This window comes from Apis cerana, linkage group LG13 (genome assembly GCF_029169275.1).
Source record: "Apis cerana isolate GH-2021 linkage group LG13, AcerK_1.0, whole genome shotgun sequence".
Lineage (NCBI taxonomy): Eukaryota > Metazoa > Arthropoda > Insecta > Hymenoptera > Apidae > Apis > Apis cerana.
The window spans coordinates 3,095,145-3,115,649 of record NC_083864.1 but is presented as its reverse complement, the minus strand read 5'-3'; the positions used below and the strand labels follow the sequence as shown (position 1 = coordinate 3,115,649).

The 20,505-nt window shown below is 38.2% G+C and overlaps 1 long non-coding RNA gene across 2 annotated transcripts in view; it reads right to left on the bottom strand.

The window, feature by feature from the left end:
• Positions 1 to 7,412: 7,412 nt before the first annotated feature.
• LOC108002674 (uncharacterized) overlaps positions 7,413 to 20,505 on the bottom strand; it is a 33,627-nt gene continuing 20,534 nt past the window's right edge. For both annotated transcript variants that reach the window (XR_009832340.1, XR_001766902.3), the window contains exons 3-4: positions 12,832 to 18,938; positions 7,413 to 12,589 (exon numbers count right to left, since the gene is read on the bottom strand). This is a non-coding gene — a long non-coding RNA (uncharacterized LOC108002674). The remainder of the gene's footprint in view (positions 12,590 to 12,831; positions 18,939 to 20,505) is intronic.

Sequence of the window (20,505 nt, the reverse complement as noted above, 5' to 3'; positions counted from 1 at the left end):
GAGGCTCCGGCTTCCAGAGTGTTGCAGTGTCTTGCACGCTAATTACAACGTATCCGCGGCCGAGATTGAATGCGGGCGATATTTCATATAGGACAGACCTCCCCCCCTCCCCTCCCTCTTCTCCCTCGCTCGCGCTTGCGCAACAACGTCTAATAATGATTGCGAAAGCGATACGTAAGCGAGGCTCCCGCAAGGGACCGATCGAGGCCGAAGAAAGTAAGTGCACGCGGTTGGCCGTGCACGAGCAGAAAAACGAGGTATCGTGGATGCGATCACCGAAACGGGATGATTAGCCCGTCGATGATATGAGAAACAAACGTGAACTCGAATATATATATATATATGAACATGATAGCTTTGTTTGTCGATTTTTAATCATAATAATGTGAAGGGGAGGGGAAAGAGTTTAAAAAAATGATAGAGGGAGAAGTGACGTGTAGTAAGTAAAAATTGTCGATCGATATGATTTTGACGGTGTAAGTTTTTAGAAATCTTCAACTTGATTAATTTGAATCGAACAAATTTAAATTGGAAATTCGTTTTAAGATTGTGGATCGCGCCTTTCCTATCTCTTAGGTATAATTATTGCATTTAAATTCGCATTTCGAATTGCACAAGTCATAATTAAGAAATTATAGGGAGCAGCTACGATTGGCTTACACGACAAAATGTCACGTTGCACGAGATGAGAATAAAGGAAGATGCCTTTCTAATTTTCGCATAATGGGGCAACATTCTAATCTAATACAAAACTTCTTCCTGCCGATTTCTATCCTCAACAATTTCGAACAATTTCCTTTCCTACAAAATTTTCGTTATAAAAAAGAAAGAAGGGTCTCCAATTGAGATGAAACCCAGGAAATCAATTATAATTGCACCACTTGTACAATTATAAATCGTACATAAAGAGCAATTGTTTCACAATTGCTCTTGAAACCACGAGAACGACGAAATCAAGATATCTATCGAATACTTAACAAACTTAAAAAGTTCTTTATTATTGATTGCATCTTTGGATAAAGACTTTTCTCAATTATTTTTGATAACATCGCTCGATGATCCTCCTTTTTTTTTAACCTACAGTTTCAAACTACACAGTCCCTTGTTATGCGCACAGTCGAAGCTCCAGTTTTCTCCCAACTTATCGCACGGCAACCATCTAAATGTTGTTGTCACGTAAGAACTATTAGGCAGATCCACTTACGACGGATGCGCCAACTCGGTTCGATGCATTGTGGCGCAGGATGTGCAAGGATAACCCTCCATCGAACCCTGATTAACCCTCCTGGAACGTTCTTATTATCAGGGAACGAAAACTACGTTAGGAGGGGGGGCTTTTGCCCGAGCTATAATCGTGAGTCGGGCGCGCTCGTGCTTAGTTTCTTCGACTTTTATCATTCGATATCTCGAAACCTTCCCGTGCCTTGATTTATCATTATGATCGTTACGATATCAACGGACACGGGATAACTTGCCAACGTCGGCAAGTAGTTCCTTTTCGGTCTAAGATAACTCCTAGATATATTTCTCGTTATCGTTTTTCGAAGAAATTAATGGTAACTCGCGAAATATTCCCCGTTTCCGCGTTCCATATAGCATGGTGAGAAAGCATAACGATCTAATAAAAAAAAAAAATGGAACGATATTTCTAATTATTTCTAATTATTTTTCAAAATAATTTCTGCAACTCGCGTATGATTCTCAATTATCCCTTCCCCTAATTTGAGAGAGAGATATTTGTATGTTTATCCGACAGAACTTTCACTCTCAACGTCTCATCGATGAGAGTTTATCCTCGATAATTTACTCTCAAACGTATATATATATATATATACTCGTATCCCACGACAATTCAAATATGAAGTGGAAGCGAGTGGTTTTGGCGCGAAAAAGGAAGAAAGAAGGAGGAAGGTATCCGTGGAAAACGCTCGCCCAGAAGCAGGAACATCGTGTACCTGCCATTAGGATTATTGCGAGCCGTGACAGAGGCATTTAGATTTAGCTGGAATGCAGCTCCGTGGCTGCAATAACAGGTAGACGTAGTAGAAGGTAGTAGTAACCGGTAGGAATCTCGCTTAAGGGGGTCGGTGTCTTTTCTCCGTCCAGCTCCTCCTTTTGCTCCTCTTTAGCTACCTGCCACGGAATCTGCGTGATTCGTGCGATTCACTTTCTTCCCTGACAACAATTACGACCGACTTCTTTATTCCATCCAGTGTTCGAAGATTGGCAGATTATCCCATCCCCCACTCGAGATCGAGGTGGATAATCGCCACGGGGAGATATATCATTAGAAATGATACGGTTTTTAAACATTATTTTGCACCGTGTTTCGAATAAAATTCCACCGGATAAATTGGCCGGTATCGTAACGATAAACACACGCGATGCGAATGATGAATGTGCCCGATGCAACGCGCGGGCCGCTAATTATGCAGATTGGCACCTAACGTAATGCTCGTTAATTAACCGCAATGCCCATTTTATACGTCCAGGTGGGACGGAAGGACGGCCGGGCACGGCGCCATATTGCCACACTAGAGCTGCCCACGTTTAAACTGCCAACGTTGTGTGAAATGGTGAGTCGTTTTTTTTTTTTTACGATTTATTGCAAGACTGCACTGGAAAATCTGGACAATTCGCGTGTATTCATTATTTCTATCTCTCTCCGAAAAATTATTTACGAGAATATCTGAAAATATCTGTCTGTTAGTTGAATTTTTAAAGAAGGAAAAAGTATTGGGAATTGGAATACTTTTGATCCTCCTTGATCTGGGATTCCTCGTATTTTCTTGCACACTCAATTTCCAGAGTTTTGGAGGGATATTTATTAATCATCTATGATCCAGCCGTGAATTCATTGTTCGTGACGACCTCTTCGACTCGCAGTCTCGTCGAGGTCGAGGTGGGCGTTTCAGGAAATTGCTCGAAACTTGCATATGCAAGCGTGCTTTCGGTATTCGAATTGTGGCTGATAAAAAAAAAAAAGAAACCTTGAATTCCAGTGACGTTTATCGTCGATGCATATGCATACACTAAATATACACTATATATTTACGCGTGTAGATATATTATAAGACAGGAATTTGCGCTACCACAATCATCATCACCGTTTCCTAACATCGGTAATTTATACTCTATTGTAGAGACGTCAGAAACCTGACATCTTCATCCGCAAGGGGTGCCTTCGATAATCACGGCACCCACGCCTTACTTTTGCATTTCGTAATGCTCAAAGTAATGAATCAACGCGCAAAATCAGCTCTGTTTATCCGTGAATTTTCGAAAATTCGTCTCTGAAAAATATACGTATTGATCGGTTCGATTATTTGCGATCTGTTTTTTTTTAATGCAATTTCCCAAGAAACTTATTTTTAATAATTTTTCAATGAAGATTAAAAGATTCGTTCAATAAATTATTCAATTTGTCGTGATAATAATTATCATAATGCTCGTATTCGAATGCATGGAATTGCATTCCACGTCGGAAGACGTTGTAATCTTGTCTTGTCTAAATCTGGAAATTAAGAGAATTCAATTCGGTTTAAACGTCATCGATACAAGGAAATAATTGTAAATTTACTTACGTTCCATTAAACTCCCTTATATACACGTGTTCGTTTTAAATGTTCGATTAATATGTACGTGATTGTAAAAGCAAATGAACAAATATCTCGCATACCAGTGGATTCGTAGCATTACTTATGGCGCGGCTTGCCTTTGTCTCTCCTCTCGTCTTCCAAGAAAGCCAGTTCGTGTTATGCCAGGCATGGTTCGGGGCGTGCCATCCACTCCACAGAAGGATTTAAACGCGAGTTTGTCCAACTTCGATAACCCCCTTTTTCTCCGATGATCGATTTGAAACGCAAAGATTCCTTCCAAATTAATTAATCGTCGATTCGAATCAAAAGTTCCTACTTTTACAATAAATAAATTTCGTGGTTCCCAACATCACGAATTTTCCAAATTTCTATTCTTAATTATCTCCTAGTTATCAATGCAAAGATTAATCCAAAGAAGGTTTCATTGTTATATCCAACACGATTGCTCGAGGGAAGGGACGATACGGTGGAAAAAGAAAAAGAAAAAAAACGAAGCATTTGCCTTTCCGACGACACGGAGTCACGTGCCGAGATAAGTGCTCCTCAATTTGGAGACAATCGAATTCCTCCTCTGCATACAATTCTCGAGGTAACGGTGAGACACAACACGTGACATCACGTATCCTGGCCTGACCGAGGTAGCTTGTTAAACAGGTGACCATTTATTTCCCTCTCTCATTTTCTTCCCATTGTCGTTCTCTCGAACGAAGTAACGAAGGTGGAAAAAAAAACAAGAAAAAAGAAAGAATTGCTTTTTCCAGCTTCCCTTCGAAGCGATAAATCTCACGATTTTTCTTTTTCCAACGTTCTAACGTTACGTGGAAGGGTTATACCCTTCCTCGACCCTTCTATAACTCAGATTAGAGGAGGTAACCAGCCTGGCCACCACCACCACCACCACCGTTTTAAAATCTTCAGGGTGATGTTCGCGAAAGGTATAACCCACCCTCGTGAGGGACGTCGATTTGCAAGCATAACGCGTGCGGCAAAGCCTCGTGCAGGGTTTTAATTACTTTAGACAAATTCGAAACCGGAGACTTTGGCGACGCTGGTGGCCCTCTCGTGTTACCTTGCTTCGAAGACTCGTGCTTGTTAGGCCCTTGCCACGCGGTGGTATGCACCGCGTTGTCGGTGGTATACGCCGCTGTCGAGACGTTGACTGGTTTATTTGGTGGTATCTTAAGTCTTTGGCCGCTGGCAAAAATTGAAAATCGAGGATGCGCTTCTACACGGCCTGGTAACGCGTGGATCGTGTTTCCCAGAGTAGAATCGGTCTTCGATCGACGCTTGTCCTTTTCTTTTTCGATATAATTTTTATCCGTGAACAAATTCGCGAATAATTTCTATCTCTTTATGGATCGAATCACGGTGGGATGCGTTTGCCTCTTCGAGTAAAGATAGCGTTGTATCGTTGCATCGTAGAACGAGACACGATATCTCAAAAGATTGCAACAAGCCAATCAGGATTTAGGAGTGTAACGTAAGATTCGATGGACAGGTGGCGTAAGAGTAGAGTGAGGTTACGTCGCACGATTATTTTTCACGCGTGAAAACAAGCTCTAAAAATATATTCAGGTTCACGTTCAAGAGTGAGCGATTTTGCTCGTGTGTTTCTTTTTTTTTTTTTCCTTTCCTTTTTGTGAGAAATCTTGAATGCCTTAAAAATTGTCGACGTGACATAAGTTTAAAGTTTGTGTCGCATTCCCTTCGGGCAGAAATCACTCGTTCACTTTCAAATATGCAAATCGGTGTTCACGTTATGCGTCACTGCACAGAGGAATTTCGAGTGGAAAGTTTACGAATGAAATATGTTACCTTTACTGTAATGATATAATTAGTTGTATAAATACCTCGACAGGTACACGTAATTTTGTATAATCTCCAAGACATATTTTCAATTGAATTCGTTCCTTTAAATCATTAATCAATCTAACGTATCCGAAATTCCAAATAATCCTTCTGGAGCGAAGATAAAAAAAAAATCATTTTTAAAGTGGAAGAAATCTCGGTGTGCATAGTAGTGTTTAGTGGTAGACACATAAAGTAGCGAGCAACAGGATCCTTGCTTGTTTTACGACTTCTATTTGTAGGTATTGCCCAAGCGCTTTATACATCCAACGTGTCTTATGGTGCACTGCCACTGTCGAGGCAGGTTAATGTTCTATCGTTACTTATTGGTCGCTCGTTGTTGCTGCTGTTGTGTTGCGGTTTCGTTCCTTTGATTCTGTCTATGGTCGCTAGATTCACTGTGTAAATAGAGAGGAATGCGAGATATTCGTCTTAAATACCGGCTCGAGATTTGTGGATAGAAATGTTGATAGCGCATTCTATAATCGTTTCTTGCTGGATGTAACACGTACGTAATACCAGAATAAGTATATTTTGCAATTACAAGGAACAATGAGTTAAAATGCGAAATTAATAAAAATATTTTGCATTAATATTCTACTTTACTTGTGAATGAACAAGCTGAAATAATAAGAAAGGACATTAAAACATAAAAGAAGAAATAATTAAATTTTACTAAATATAATTAACTTTTTTTTTCTTTGATAAATAGAATTTAAAAATATATAATAATTTTAAATTTATGATTTCCATTGTTTCAAAAGTTATTCGTATTGATTCGTATCTACAGTTTGTCTGCGAACAGTATTACAAAATCTGTATTAAAAATTATTAAAAGATAGAAAAAAGAAAGTTTTAAATTTTTGGTGATTCAATGTTTAACCAATATATGATCGATATCACGATAAAAAAAATATTCCACGAATTTTTCATTCGTATTTCGTACATACAATCAAATGTTCTTTATTTATTACGAGTATAATTAAAATATCAAATTATATTTTTCATCTTCGTCTCTCTTCGAGATTGGAATTTCACACGATTGATCCGTGATACGAAGAATACTCGTTCCATACAAGGACGAGTCAAGGCAATGCATCTCTGCCACGGCTCGATCTTGTAATTCACTACTAGACTTTTACCGACTATCATACCAAAGTCTTTTGATAACAGTGAACTGTCGCTCTTCGTTAACGCACCAACTACTTAACTACTTGCATCCTGAAAGGCAGATCAATGGTGCCGATTTGACGCGATACATCGCCAAGCCTTCGTCAATGAATCATTCTTTTCGCGCCTTCGAGATAGCTTTTACCAACTCGTCCAACTTCTTTTCTCTTTTTTTTTTTTTTCTCTTCTATTTATCGTTTCCTCTTGCAATCGAGAAATTGATCGATATATATTTATAACACGATACACAACTTGTCTTTGCAAAATAAAATTTGCAAATTCTCTCTCTCTTTGATTTTTTTTCTCTTCTTCTCTAAAGAACTAGTTCTCTTTTCTAAGGAAAGAGTTAAGAAGAGAGAAGAGTCGAACTCTTGCTTTGTCATTGGCCACATTTATGCGTTAGATATCTATCGTTGGATCTATCGATGACCTTGCGGTGTGGCTGGCATGTAACGCGAGATCCGTGTCCCATATGCGGGTGTAACATATTTTATTTGACACGGCTTATAGTCGAAAGGATATGTATATCACCTGTCGAAGATCTCGTTGTTTCTATTAGTAGCCTAGTATTTCGATATCGTGCATCGAAGCGTTAAATGTGTGATCGTCAATCACCCCGTACAATATGCATTTCAATGGGCAAAAACCATATGAATCTTACGAGGAAAAGTTTCTTATAAATCGTTCTCTATGAGAGTCTGGGGAATTTTGAAACGACAAAAATAACTTTATGTATCGTGATCACGATCGATCAGAAATCATGAAGCTATGAATCTAAATCACATTTCTCTCTTATCATCTTAATAAGTTTATTTATTATTTTTCATCAAAATTTTTTAACAAAGTATCGTTACGAAATACGTCTTTTATATAAAATGCGTTCCTCGATCGTAATGGAAATAATCATTTTTAACACTATAGTTATAAATAAATCAAATTGACTAATTATAGATTTTTTGTTTTCACAATTACAAGAAATTGTAAGGAGAATTTCTATTCAGACACGTACATTTATTTTCTTAACACTATTTTTATTTATGTGTATATTTAAGTATATATTATAACTTGGTAATTTTAAAATTAAAAATATACAGGGTTAATATTTTCAAGAAATAATTTTTGCAGGATTTTCTGAATAATAGAGGTCAAACATTGGTATATAAAAGTAACAGTTAAGGTTTATTTATTATAAAGATTTATTAGATAATCTGCCTTTTGCTTTGTCTAATATTCAAATTTCAATTGCTTATACCTTAATAAATAAGCCTTAACGACCTTTTTTATGCACCTTTTACGTTTGTTTGACCTCTGGAATCGATCTTTCAAAGGAGTCCCTGCATTAAGAGCCTGCATATTCCGACGTACAAATGGCAAAATCTCAGTCGCTTGAACGTTAATAACGGTTTTGCGAGAAACATCGCACCAGTGGAAGAAGATAAAGAAAAATGAACCGTCATTCTGTAAACGCGTTACATAGCAACGAGATTTCTTGAACCGTTTCCAATAATAATAAACTGCAGGAAGAACTGGGTGTGCACCAAGTAAACGCTTTTATAGTATCCTGACCGTAAATGTGGGCAGCCTTTGTCCGAATAACTGTACTTTTATTCCCTCTTCCCCTCCCCTTTTCTTGTATTTTACGATAAATATTATTCTTATCCTTTTTATTTTCCATGCTCGAATATAAAAATATCGTGTTGCATATACGATTAATTGTATACAATCAATCATAGAGATATTCTAAACATTACGAGAAAATTCACCATAAATACGTGAAAAGTTTAAATGCATTTACAATTTTTTTATTTACACGAGAAATCTTTTCGAAGCAGTGACAAAAATCTCTCTCTTTTTTTTTCAATTTTAAAAACAATTTCATTTGAGGATACTTTTCACAACGAGACAAAGGGGACAATACGCTATCTCTTTTACCATTAAAATGATAAATGGTTCGATTTTTCTGTGACGAATTTCCTCATTACCTGTTACGTACTGTACAAAAGCACGTCACGTGACATGATATAGTGCCTGGCTTCGACTGAAGCTTGGTCACGTGACATACCTTTGTCTAATGTGGCAGTAGTAATGAAGATAAGTGTGACATTCTTCTAGGGAAATTTCTTCTCGTGGAGAAATTGAGCCATTTTTAACGATAAACTATATTCTTGTTGTATTCCAGAAATCGAATTGATAGAATATTAAAAATTAAACATTTTATAATTAAAAATTTTGCTTTATCCGATAAACCTATGCTGAAAAATGAATAAAATTATTGAAACTTTGATCTCATCTCCTTAAAATGATTTTCCTTTTATAAAAGAAAAATTGCCGCGTATATATAAAAATAAATTATGAAGATATTCACAAAGTTTCTAAAAATAAATTAAAAAGATTACATTTTTGTAATGTATACGGAAATACGGAATTAAATTCATTTTTACAAAGAATAGTATAAATAAATACTTCCTGTACGAACTAACTGCAGGAACCATATTGGTTCTTCGTAATCGGTCAATTTCGATCGCCTGAGTGCAATCCATATTTATACCGTTTTGGATATTTCTCATTGAATTTTGCATGAACTCGATTGGAAAAGAATATGACAATCAAGCGTATCCAGGACACCTCGATATACGGCTAGAGGTAATGCGATATGCAGTCTCTTATTAAACTGACCACACGTTTGCATCGTTTCAAGATCCAGTGGTTGTCGATCCCGACTTTTCTTCCCTGGCAAGCCACAAATCACCGGGTTATGATGAGTACGAGTCGAGCACAGTTACATACTATATTCATACTATATTCAGCTCTTTAAAACGCCCACTTTACGCTCCTCCATTTCCGAAAAAAAAAAGAAAGAAAGAAAAGAAAAAATTTCAATCGATCGATCTTCTTCTCGAATTGATCGATTTCCATTCGATTGCAATCGATTCGAACTTTTAACTCTCGACATACTTTACTTCTTTACAAAGCACGAGTCAATTGATTGTCCATGGTAACACGTCACCGTTCTCGAGACTATAAATCAATTTGGTTAGGAGTGTGACGGAATTTGTTGTTAGACATTATCTAGTATGTATCACGTTTCGAATATTTTTTACGATTCCTTTTGCCACACTGTTTATTCATCCGTTGCACAGATTCGAGCTTCTCCTATCGGTCACGTGGGATCGATCCAAAAGATCATCAAAAGAGATCATCGGTAAGCTTGCTCCACGATCGTTTCTTGTCAATCCTCTTGTTTATAACATATTATAGTTTAAATCGTTTAAAAAATATATATATCTTGTTTTCAGAGTCTAAAGGATTATTCAAGAGTTTAGATTACTAAGAAGGAAATGTTCGTTTTATCGAATTTAATATCTTATCTAACGCTCATCAAGCATGACAAGTAAGATTATTCGTGCACGTACGCCTTTAAGCAAGCTTTTAAATTTTTACATTGTCAACTTTATTACTAATCGTGGTGTAAACGTGTAACACCACGTCTTTAAAAATAGTCGTGATCGACCTTGAGTTTACGAGTTAAAATTCTTAGGAGGAGAAATCTTTTGCGATCCGTATTATTACACGTATTAAATTAAACGCTAGCCTTGACTTTCCATTTCTTTGTTGTCGCTTTCGATTCTTCATTGCGATGATCCCCCTCTCCCTATCAAAATGGAAATAGTAAAAAGAAGGAGATGTCTCCCCTTCCTTCTCCTCCTCCGAGATTCGCGAGGACCAACCATCTTTCGATTCCTCTCTTCTTTTTTTCCTAATCTCCATTTATTTCCCACGATACGTCTTGTGGACTACTTATGGCAACGGAACGAATGGGCAAACGATCATTCATTTGCAGGATTAGAAAAATGTGTATAGATGCGGTCAATGATATTGCCGACAATAAAAGTCGTCTCGGTCTGGGCACGCCCTTAGATACCTGATTCTCAGCCCCAAGGCTTCCAAGAGCACCTACACGTAACACTTTCGTTACGCGCCGTAATTACAGACCGTATCGAAACCTCGAGCCGCTTCGAGATTTATCAGGTCGCGAAGATTCCTATCCGCGTATATTTTTTCCTTTTTTCCACTCTCCTCCTCCACCCCGAGTATTAACAAATCGCTCTCCAAAGATATCCGTCATTCGAGATAGTCTAGCGCGTATCCAAGATGGATTTATACAGATAATATATCTTTCCAAGTTTCTTTAATAATCGATAAAATGATTTACCGAGAAATGACATCGTTTAACCGGTGTCAATATTTAATGAAGTCTGAATGAAGAAAAACGTTGATTAAATAATAGTCGAGTGGGAAAGGGCAACTCGATTCGATGTGCAATTACCTTTTGGCCACGTTCCCCTGTTCGCGCAATGCATTAAAAAGAGAAAAAAAAGAAAATAAAATATATATATATACATATATTAATCTAGCCCCGGTGCGCTAAACACCGGTGTGCCTATTTATAAAAGCGCGATTCATGCGAGCGACAACGGTATATAGCTGATCGATCGGTATCACGACGCCCACAGTTTCGAGAGTAGCAGCCAAGCTGCGCAACAAGCCGCAAGTGCACATGCACATTTCTGCCGGCGATGGAGCACGAAGTGGGCCGCGTGAACGAGCGCGTTGCGTGGCGTTTGCATTCATAGATTTGCGCCCACTTGCAGCCGTGCTGCAAATTCATTTACTGCGTTACTCTCGCACACCTACGAGATATAAGTCGATACGCGACTTTTCATACGAGACAAATTCGTAACGGGGCGAGATTTTTGTCCAAAGGTATTATTTTATTCAAGTCGAGACCGTTTTGCAAGTTGTTCCTTGTTCTATTATCTCAGGATCTCAAAATTGTCTTGACTTTTATCATCGCAATGTTATTATTCGCACCTTTGCATATTTCATTAGCTTTCTCGTAAATATTAAACGGATTATTATTGGTGAAAAAGTCAACTTTTCAAAATTATACGTTTCCTGATACTTTGCTTGATGTAACACGATATTTTTGAATAGAAAAGTTTTGATTCGAATTAAAATAAATCCTTCTAAATTGAATAATTAAACGGATTAATATCTTTTGATATATTTATTAACTCGTATCCGAGCTTCGCGCCATTCATAACCTAAAAATTAATAAATGGAATACGCTTAGAAATAATTCAATTCCCATTCAAACATTTTTCCCGCTGCGAATAATAATAATAATAATAATAACAAAAATCAAGATGGTAATTTCAGTTTAGATACTCTGTGTAAGAGGAAAATCATCCGTAACGATAATGAATAAACAGTTTCGTCATGCGTGAGAAAATCTGATCGACACCATGGAACGCAACGTTTATACGTGACAAGCATGTAACGCGTTATTTTACGCAGACAATTTCGGAACGGTTATATTTACGACAAAAGTTCATCGACTTTTGTTTAACGCCTCGACGTGACTGATACGCGCTAAACAAGGGAACAAACAGCTTTCTTCACGTCGATGTCTTGTTAATTAACGTTTATCGTCGTTCCGAGAAGTGGAAGATTCGTACGAGGAACATTTTCAGCACTCTTTTCACAGCATTCCTGCTGACTTATAGCAAATATATCGTAAGCCGCAAAGTACTGTTACAAAATATCGCAACGATAGTAAATTCCTTATATCGAAACGAAGGCATTGGGAAAAAAAAACTTGTAGTAACACCATTATCGGTGAATTTATTCGTCGACGAGGTAGAACCAAAGCAGACAGGGCGGCCAGGGATAATTTTTTAACCGGCGCACCGTGGTGCAGTGACAGGAACACAGATAATACACGAGAAATTTTATTCCCCAGTCCTTGGTCGTTTGGCCGTATTGTCATCGCCACGTTTATTCGATCGAATAAAGAAACGAGTCGTAAAAGTCTCTCTCTGTGGATACACTTGATGGGATCAAATTCGATATATGGTCATAAATTCAATTAAAATAAAGATTCATCTGGGAAAAACATCTTCTCGATATTCCTGCAACAAATTTTGAAAAAGTTATGTAGATGATAAAAAGTTTTTACAATTCGTCTACTTGTAAAGAATAACATTAATCAGATATCGTAATTAAATCATATATAAAAATTACAGCGATTATTTTCAAAAATAATTCTGAAAAATTTCCACTAATCTGTTCATCGAATAGTATCAAATCTATTCGATCAATATCTTCTGATTTTTAACTTTGAGATATTTTTTTTTCACTTTCTTGTACATACCTGACCCCTAGCGGATGAATACGAAAATAATCATCGACCAAATCGGAAAAAAATATTTTTCTTTTCACGTGAGCGTGAGAAATAATCGTAGGCTCTAACGTTTGGCTTTCCACGAAGTCGGTATCTAATCATCGTCAAACGAATTAAGTCGATCCTTCCCTGTTTTCTCACGCGATCTCGCTTTTCTATCCAGGCCCCAGAGTAGATCGGAATGCAGGATGCGCGCGTTGGTAACCACGCTCGCGATAGGTGAGACGACAGTTTTCTATATAAGCGGTACAGGATGGTAGGTTGGATGTTACATAGCCGCGGCGAACGTGCAGACGAAGGATCGGTAGAGGATACGTGGATCGAAAGTGGGATCGAGACAGGAATCGAACGAGCGAGAAGTGTAACGAAGCGAACGAGCCAGTGAGGCGAAAGAGGAAGAGAGGTTGACGAAGCTGTGAGAGAAGGAGAGGGAGAGCGAAAGAGAGAGGCTTGGCTCTCGGGCGTCGGCGGCCGGCCTTGCAAGGACGTTCTCCTTTACTTCTTGTTCGTGGCTGGTCGATCGTCTTCGCAGTTGCCGTGTTGCCGTGCAGCCAACCAACCCACCAGTCCAACAAATAAACCAGCCACCACTCGACGAATAACTCGACAGCAAACGAAATCTTGCGTAACGCCCGATCAACGTCCTATAATATAGCACAGTTTCTCCATACTGGTGCTACCTTATTTTTCGATTGGAGAAGAATTTTCTGCCTGATTTTTATTCAGATCGATTGGTCGAAATTTCGATGGAAAGACGAGGAAATACGAGTGGAGAAAAAGATGTCGAAACGGGGCATGCGCGGTATTCCGGGTTAGTTTCGTTAGTTAACCCCTAGAGGGCTCTAGAGTAAGTTGGTAATTACAGAGGCAGACTATTATCTAGCTGGTATAGTTAGGACGGAATGAAAAGGAACGCTTATTAGAGGTTAACGAATATTTATGGGACATTGATGCAACTATCGTGCATGAACTCGAGCAAGAAAATGAACGAGCTTGAAATTCCTGTTTCGTAAACGGTCCCGACTCTCCGATGCGTCGGAATTCGTTTCGATTTGAAATCGAACTAACCTTGACGTTCTTCGTTTTGTCGTTATCAAATTGAATCATGTTTGATAGACGTCTCGATGAAATGCAATTATTTATTAACGTTATACGATTACATGTATATAGTCACGTTTTGAATTAAATTCGCATTAAAAAAGTGCTCGTGTTAAAAAATTTCTCTAGGACGTCAATCGACCTTTATAACGATAATAACTGATAAGGAAGTCTATCGATAAGATATCTCGTCTCGATTACGTGAATTATTCAGGCTTATCCTTATCACTATCTTTTTTTCTATTTTTAATAAAGATAAATCGTAACCTATGTTGTTATATCTTAAATTGTGATATATACGTTTTTGATTAAAAGAAAAAAAAATGAACAATCGAATATAACGAAAACGAATATAATGAAAACTAATAATAATATAACAATTAAATCGAGAAAAAATTAGATCCGCTATATGTTTCGATTTTAATTCACATATACTCTCTGTAGAGTATTAATAATTTCGATTAAATTGTCTTTCCTCGTAGATTGATCTTCGAGTTGATAAAAATAGACGAATGAAAAAATGCCGATTTCATCGACTTTCTCCGTATCGTATCTCAAACGAGATCCGGCCTATGAAAGCAGCGGGTCGAGACGGTCCAGGGCGTAACGGCCTTGCAAGGTTCTTTTCAAGGTCGACTCTAATGTCCTTCCCTTTTTCCCTCCTCCACGTGCTCATCACTCTATTTCTTTTTTAACTCTTCTTCGGAGCCTGTCACGCGGCTCTCTCTCGCCTCCCCTCTCCCCCCATTTCTTCTTTTACTTCGCTCGCAGCCACCATCCTCTTTCTCCGTCCCTTTCTCCCTTTCCAACCGCCTTCGAGTTTTCTTCCTTGAGCCGCCATGAGAAAGTATTCATCCTCGCGTTCTCGCGCGAATAGAAAGAACAGCTTCACGAATTCGAGAAACAATTTATGGAAATTGTTATTAAATTATAAACAAAAATATATATCTTATCTCCCGTTCCGAACACTTGCTCTGGGAGAGGAAAAACCCCTCGTGAAGGAAAAAAAAAAAAAAAACACTCTTGTGTCGTGTCAATTCGTTGACTGCACTGTACGATAGATCTTTATCGTTGGTTAGCAAATCGTTAACCATCGAACAGGATCCCGAGCCGGTCTGTATCTGAAAAGAGGTCGCCGATCTTTTGCAATCGGTGATCACAATACCTATAAGGCATTGCCCACGCGATCGAGAGTTATGCCAGGGAGAAATGCGCGCGGTCTGCGCCCAGCTGCACGTGCCCCGACATGTGTGAAATCGGTTCGCGTGTAAACCTATTTTCATTCCTTCTCTTCACGCACCTGCACCGGTCATATTATCATTTATCAGGTGTTAATTTAGGACGGTATCGGGGTAAAAATTCTCGGGCCTCGTTTCGAGCCCGTTAAAGCGTGACCGTAAATCGATTCGCAATCGATGATACGTATTTTATATTTATATCAGTTTTTATCAACCGTTTTATTCCCCGTTTATCACGTACACCTGTACTTTGAGCTTAACGCTATTGTGAAATATAAAATTCGCTCGGACTTTAACCATCAACGACACATTTTTGTTATCGGACAGATGTTTACTTCATCCAATTATTGCACGATGTATTATTTCACATGTTTACCCGTAATTACGCGTCGTGTAATGATTGAGTCGTAATCGGGTCGCGAGGTCGTAAAAATATTTTTTGGCCGAGTGCCAAGCAGTCTAGAAACAAAGTATTATCGTGCGATAATACTTCGTGTTTGAACCTCGAGGATTCTAGATAAACGTCGTAATATATAATTATAAGTTATTTCTCGAATATCTTTTTTCCCCTCTCTCTCCGTTTATTCCATTCCCGGTTTGTGGGGTCGAGTGAATGGTCGGCAAAAAGAAAAGGAAAGAAAAGAGTAAATCGTTGCAGCCGAGAGAAAAAGTCTCGCGTGGGAAATGGCGGTTGGAAAATAGGAAGTGGAAGCCACACCGACCTACTAGTGGCCCCGTGAACCGACCGAACAATTAATTAATTAGGAAAGAGTACGGCGAGACAAAAGGAGCTCCCCCTCCCTGTCACGAATGCGAATTGAATATTTATCATCACGGTGTTGTTGTCACATCGTGGCAGAAGGGAAAGGCGGGTTCATAGGTCGCCGATACGGAATTTGCCTATCTTTGCAAGCGAAAGTGATATCGTTCGACCTGCAGAGGTCGCGGATCGCATCACCTTTAGCCATTTCGCGGATCTGTTCGAAAGTCGAATTCGTGACAACGTGACAAAGACCCAGGTCCCCCATTACTCTCTTCCGTCTGCTTCCGTCTCTTCGAGATCCATGCCGCTTGATCCTTTGCTCCCTTTACATCCGAATTTCTCCTCGTATGTGTGTATATTTATTTCCATTATGATCATCATTTTCATTTCAATCGAAATATATTTAATTAAGGAATTGAATTTTATTTATCTTCGTATTTCTTGTTCCTAAAAGAGTTGCTGATTTTTTTGAAGAAAACTCTTTTCCAACTGGATATACTATACTATTCGATAAACTTATCGCTTGCTTGTTTTACTAACACATATTTACATCTATACGAAAGATATAAAAAGAAATGATGCGTAAAGATTAAATACTCGCGTTTGAAATCCATCTGCCACTAATCTCGTGTCAATATTTTTATAAAAAACGTCGTAAAAATACACATACAGATATTATTCCAACGGAGATTTATCGAGATTTAATTATTTGCGTATCGTTTACTTTATTTCTTTTTTCCAATTAAGGTTATCATACATTTTCCTCCACTATTTTTAATTTTCGCAATATACAACATTAGATCATCTAATTCTTCGGCTCGAAGATTGATTATCCACGAGATTGCGATTCCCACGAACGAGATGCTCGAATAATAACGGATACCCCGTAATTACCCCGTTGAGAGGTGTGAATATTAACAAATACAAAATATCGTATTATTAAAACGCTAAATTCCATCCGTCCACGATCTCGCAACAACGAGATACAATTTAATAATCCCTCTTTAATTACGTTTCCTCGAATATTTCGTGGATCGCGACAGAAAGAGAGCTGCTTAATTAGAATCGATCGATATGTTCGTAACGAATCTGAATCCAGGATCCAGGAAGCGTGGCGAAAACAGCGCGCGATGTCCTTGGGAATAATGCTCGTTCCGGTATGCAAAGGTGGTTCGCAGATTCCCATGGGACAGGTCATTTGTCACAGTCGTGGTTGAAAGACGAAAATGAATCGTATAAAGTAGTTCCGCTATTACCACAGAGAATTACTATCTTATTCTTCTTAATATTCTTTCTGTAATCTCCTCGTCATGGTCGGGAAAAGAAAACGAGAGTGGAATGAATTTTAGGAATAGTAGAAAATATCTATAGTAGAAAATATCTTTGATGTGTTTTGGGGAGAGAAAGAAATTGATCGAATGAATTTTGAGAGGTTATTCAAAAAATTCTCGAGAACGATGCAATTCTGTTATCTGCAGGATTTAATTATTGCATTAATGATTCTCAAGTATAATTTTTAAACAGTTTTTAAACTCGGAATATTTGAATTTTTCATTTCTTTCGCATACACGAGAACTGAGAAAATACTCGGGAAAATTTTATCCTCGAACAACAAAAGTTAGGGTTAACAAATTTAGAAAAATATCTCGTTGCACGGAGCGAGAACACGAGATACGTAAGGAACAAAGAACTGGCTGGTCGAGTAGGTTGTTTCTACCAGGAAGAGGAAGAGGACCCTAGTCTTGAAATAAATCATGTCTAATGAAGGAACGGGAACGAACGGTTTATACTGTAACACGAGCTTTCGTTCCGTGGACCTGAATTGTTTGCGATAAGTCACTCGTTTGAAGCATTGGATTACGAGTGTAGAAAAAAAGAGAGAAAAAAAAAGAAGAAAAAACCGTATAATGGGACGTGTTGTATCACAGAATTAGCGGAATAATTTTTTTACTCCTCCTAGAGTGTATAATATTCTCTTAATACAACGCGATTACACTCGCCTTCGCTTTCACCGACGCGCATGCGCGCATGATTAATGTAAAACTCGGAAGCAACAAGGTCTCCACGAAACGTGAAGCGTACGTTTATTCGTCAACAGTGCTGGATTAATAAACGAAACAAGGCATCGTAAAATTTTATTTTACGCTGATGCTTAAAAAAGGGACAGAGGTAGTATACTCAGTATATAATTTTTCCAATTCACAGTAGATTGAAAATTAGGGCTTTTAAGGATTTTAATCCGGCGCTGTTTGTGCGAGGAGATAGGCACGTAAATAGATATCACGCTAGGAATAACGAATCACGATGACGACAATATTTATACGTTGATAATGATAAGTTGATAATGAAGGAAATTTTTAAAAATGAATCAAAAATGTATAGATAATGCCAATTTTTAATTCGATATATTCGTCTCTCGTTTCATTGGTTGCTTCTATAATTTATCTCGAAGATTCGAAAGACGTGTCACGTGTCAATTATTTTTCGATGGATGGAACGTTGCAACGTTACGTGTTGTTTAAAGATCAATTAACGAACTAGACTGCGAGACTTGGATCGGGAACGATCAACATCTTTTATTCGTGATCCGATTCATGCGAATTAATTGGCCGATACCGAGATACACCATACACCATGTGGCCATATTGGTGCTATTCTTTGAATCGCTTTGATCGTCAAACATAAAACATATGTCGTAACACAGTTCATCTGCGTAGAACGAGGTTAAATACCGAGTATGCATTATTACATAAATAATAGTCTGCATAGTTTGTACAGACGATAGTGCAAATCGATACGTGGAAATTCTAATCGTTTAACCCTTGTGTCAATAGTCAAACTTGTAATTTCTGATTTCAATAATTTTTCAATCGCGCGACAAACAAACAAAACAAATTTTTCGATCCGATTCCCAATCGAATTTTACAATCTTACGAAACGAACCACGATCTTTGTTCCTTCCTCCTCGTGGATCTTATCTGCGAAAAGAAAAAAAAAAGTATTAAAAACGAGGCCAATAAAGCTACTAGTATATTAATTAACGACAATTAAACAATTATTCTCCAAGAATCGAGCAGAACGAAATCCTCTTAGATTTATTCATTTTTTTTTTTTTATTCTTTTTTTATCGTTGATGCATCTTGCCGCGAAACCATTGTCGCGAAATGAACTTTTGCCGATCTTTTGTTCGAGAGGAATAAAAGTTTGTTCGGAACGATTGTTCCGGTGGCGTGGCGATCCAAGCCGGATTTATCGGAGGTCGTTCCGATTTGCCACGGCTCGTTCAAAGCCGATTGGTACGTTCGCGTGCGATTTGTAACGTGCAAGCAACAACACTTTGATCGGGTGCAACGTTCGACTGTGCAACTATACCAACGTCCCCCTTTTTCTTTCCCTCTCACCGTCCGCCTTATTGCGACGCGCGATCCCGTCTAGCTACGAAAGAATGTGAGTTGTTCCGCGTGTTTTCCTACTGGGTCGTCACAATGCTGCTCGCCTCGTGCACCGACTCGAGCGCAGAATCCTTTCGCGTAACAGTGGACGTGGTAGCGATGGGATCGACGAACAGACAAAAAAAAACAAGTCAACTTTGAGTGAACGTTTATACACGAGATGTTTATAAATACAATTCGATTGGCGGATTCTAATGAAATTCAAATTTCGCGCCAAAAAGATTTATTTCCTTGCAACGAAACTATTGAAACTTTTATGAGCAACGAGTGGAATTATGAAATACAAAATATATATGTTTCGTAAGGATATTATAATGAGAGGTATCATCAACAATCTCATAGAATTCGCGCATAAGTAAATTTGCGTGAAATTGTTATCTTGGTCTTGGAATACTTCGATATATATTTTTTTCATACAAGACGCTGCATAAGAATCTCCTTTGTGACGCGTACATAAAAAGATTCCTCGATCTCGTTTTGTTCGAACCTGTGACAAACTCGAACCCATCGCTAGCGAGCGGAAGGCGACCCGCACAGGCAGACAGAAGTTACCTACGCTTTGTTTCCGTCTAACAATAGGTAGCTGCGCAATTTTTGGCTGTGTATCGATATATTTACTACTCTCAGGAACAATCGGCTGTGTCGGCTTTCTAAAAGGTCCGAATCGCTCACGCTTTACTTTCACAGTTCCCATTGGATAATCATGTAAATTGAAAAGAGAGAAATATCGGTAATAATATTACGCAATATTGGGCGAAGATAGATCGCAAAGCAATAAAGCAATAAGGGCGTTGTGCCAAGAAAAACGTGAAAGAAGTTTTCCATCTCGTACGATGGCCTCTCACTTACCAACCGCAGTGACTGAACCGATCGCTGAATGATCAGCGATTTATTCGAGCGTTGATTTATTTCGTTTCACATAATTCCATTCAAAACAATTAAGTTTTCAAATAGTTTGCAAAACTTTCGTGATTTCATTTTCGTGGAATAGGGATTGATCTGGATTATATTTACGTGTTATAGATAATATTTTTTAACCATTTTTCATAAAATTTTAACGCTTTATGTGTAAAGCATGTTATGTTCTATTATT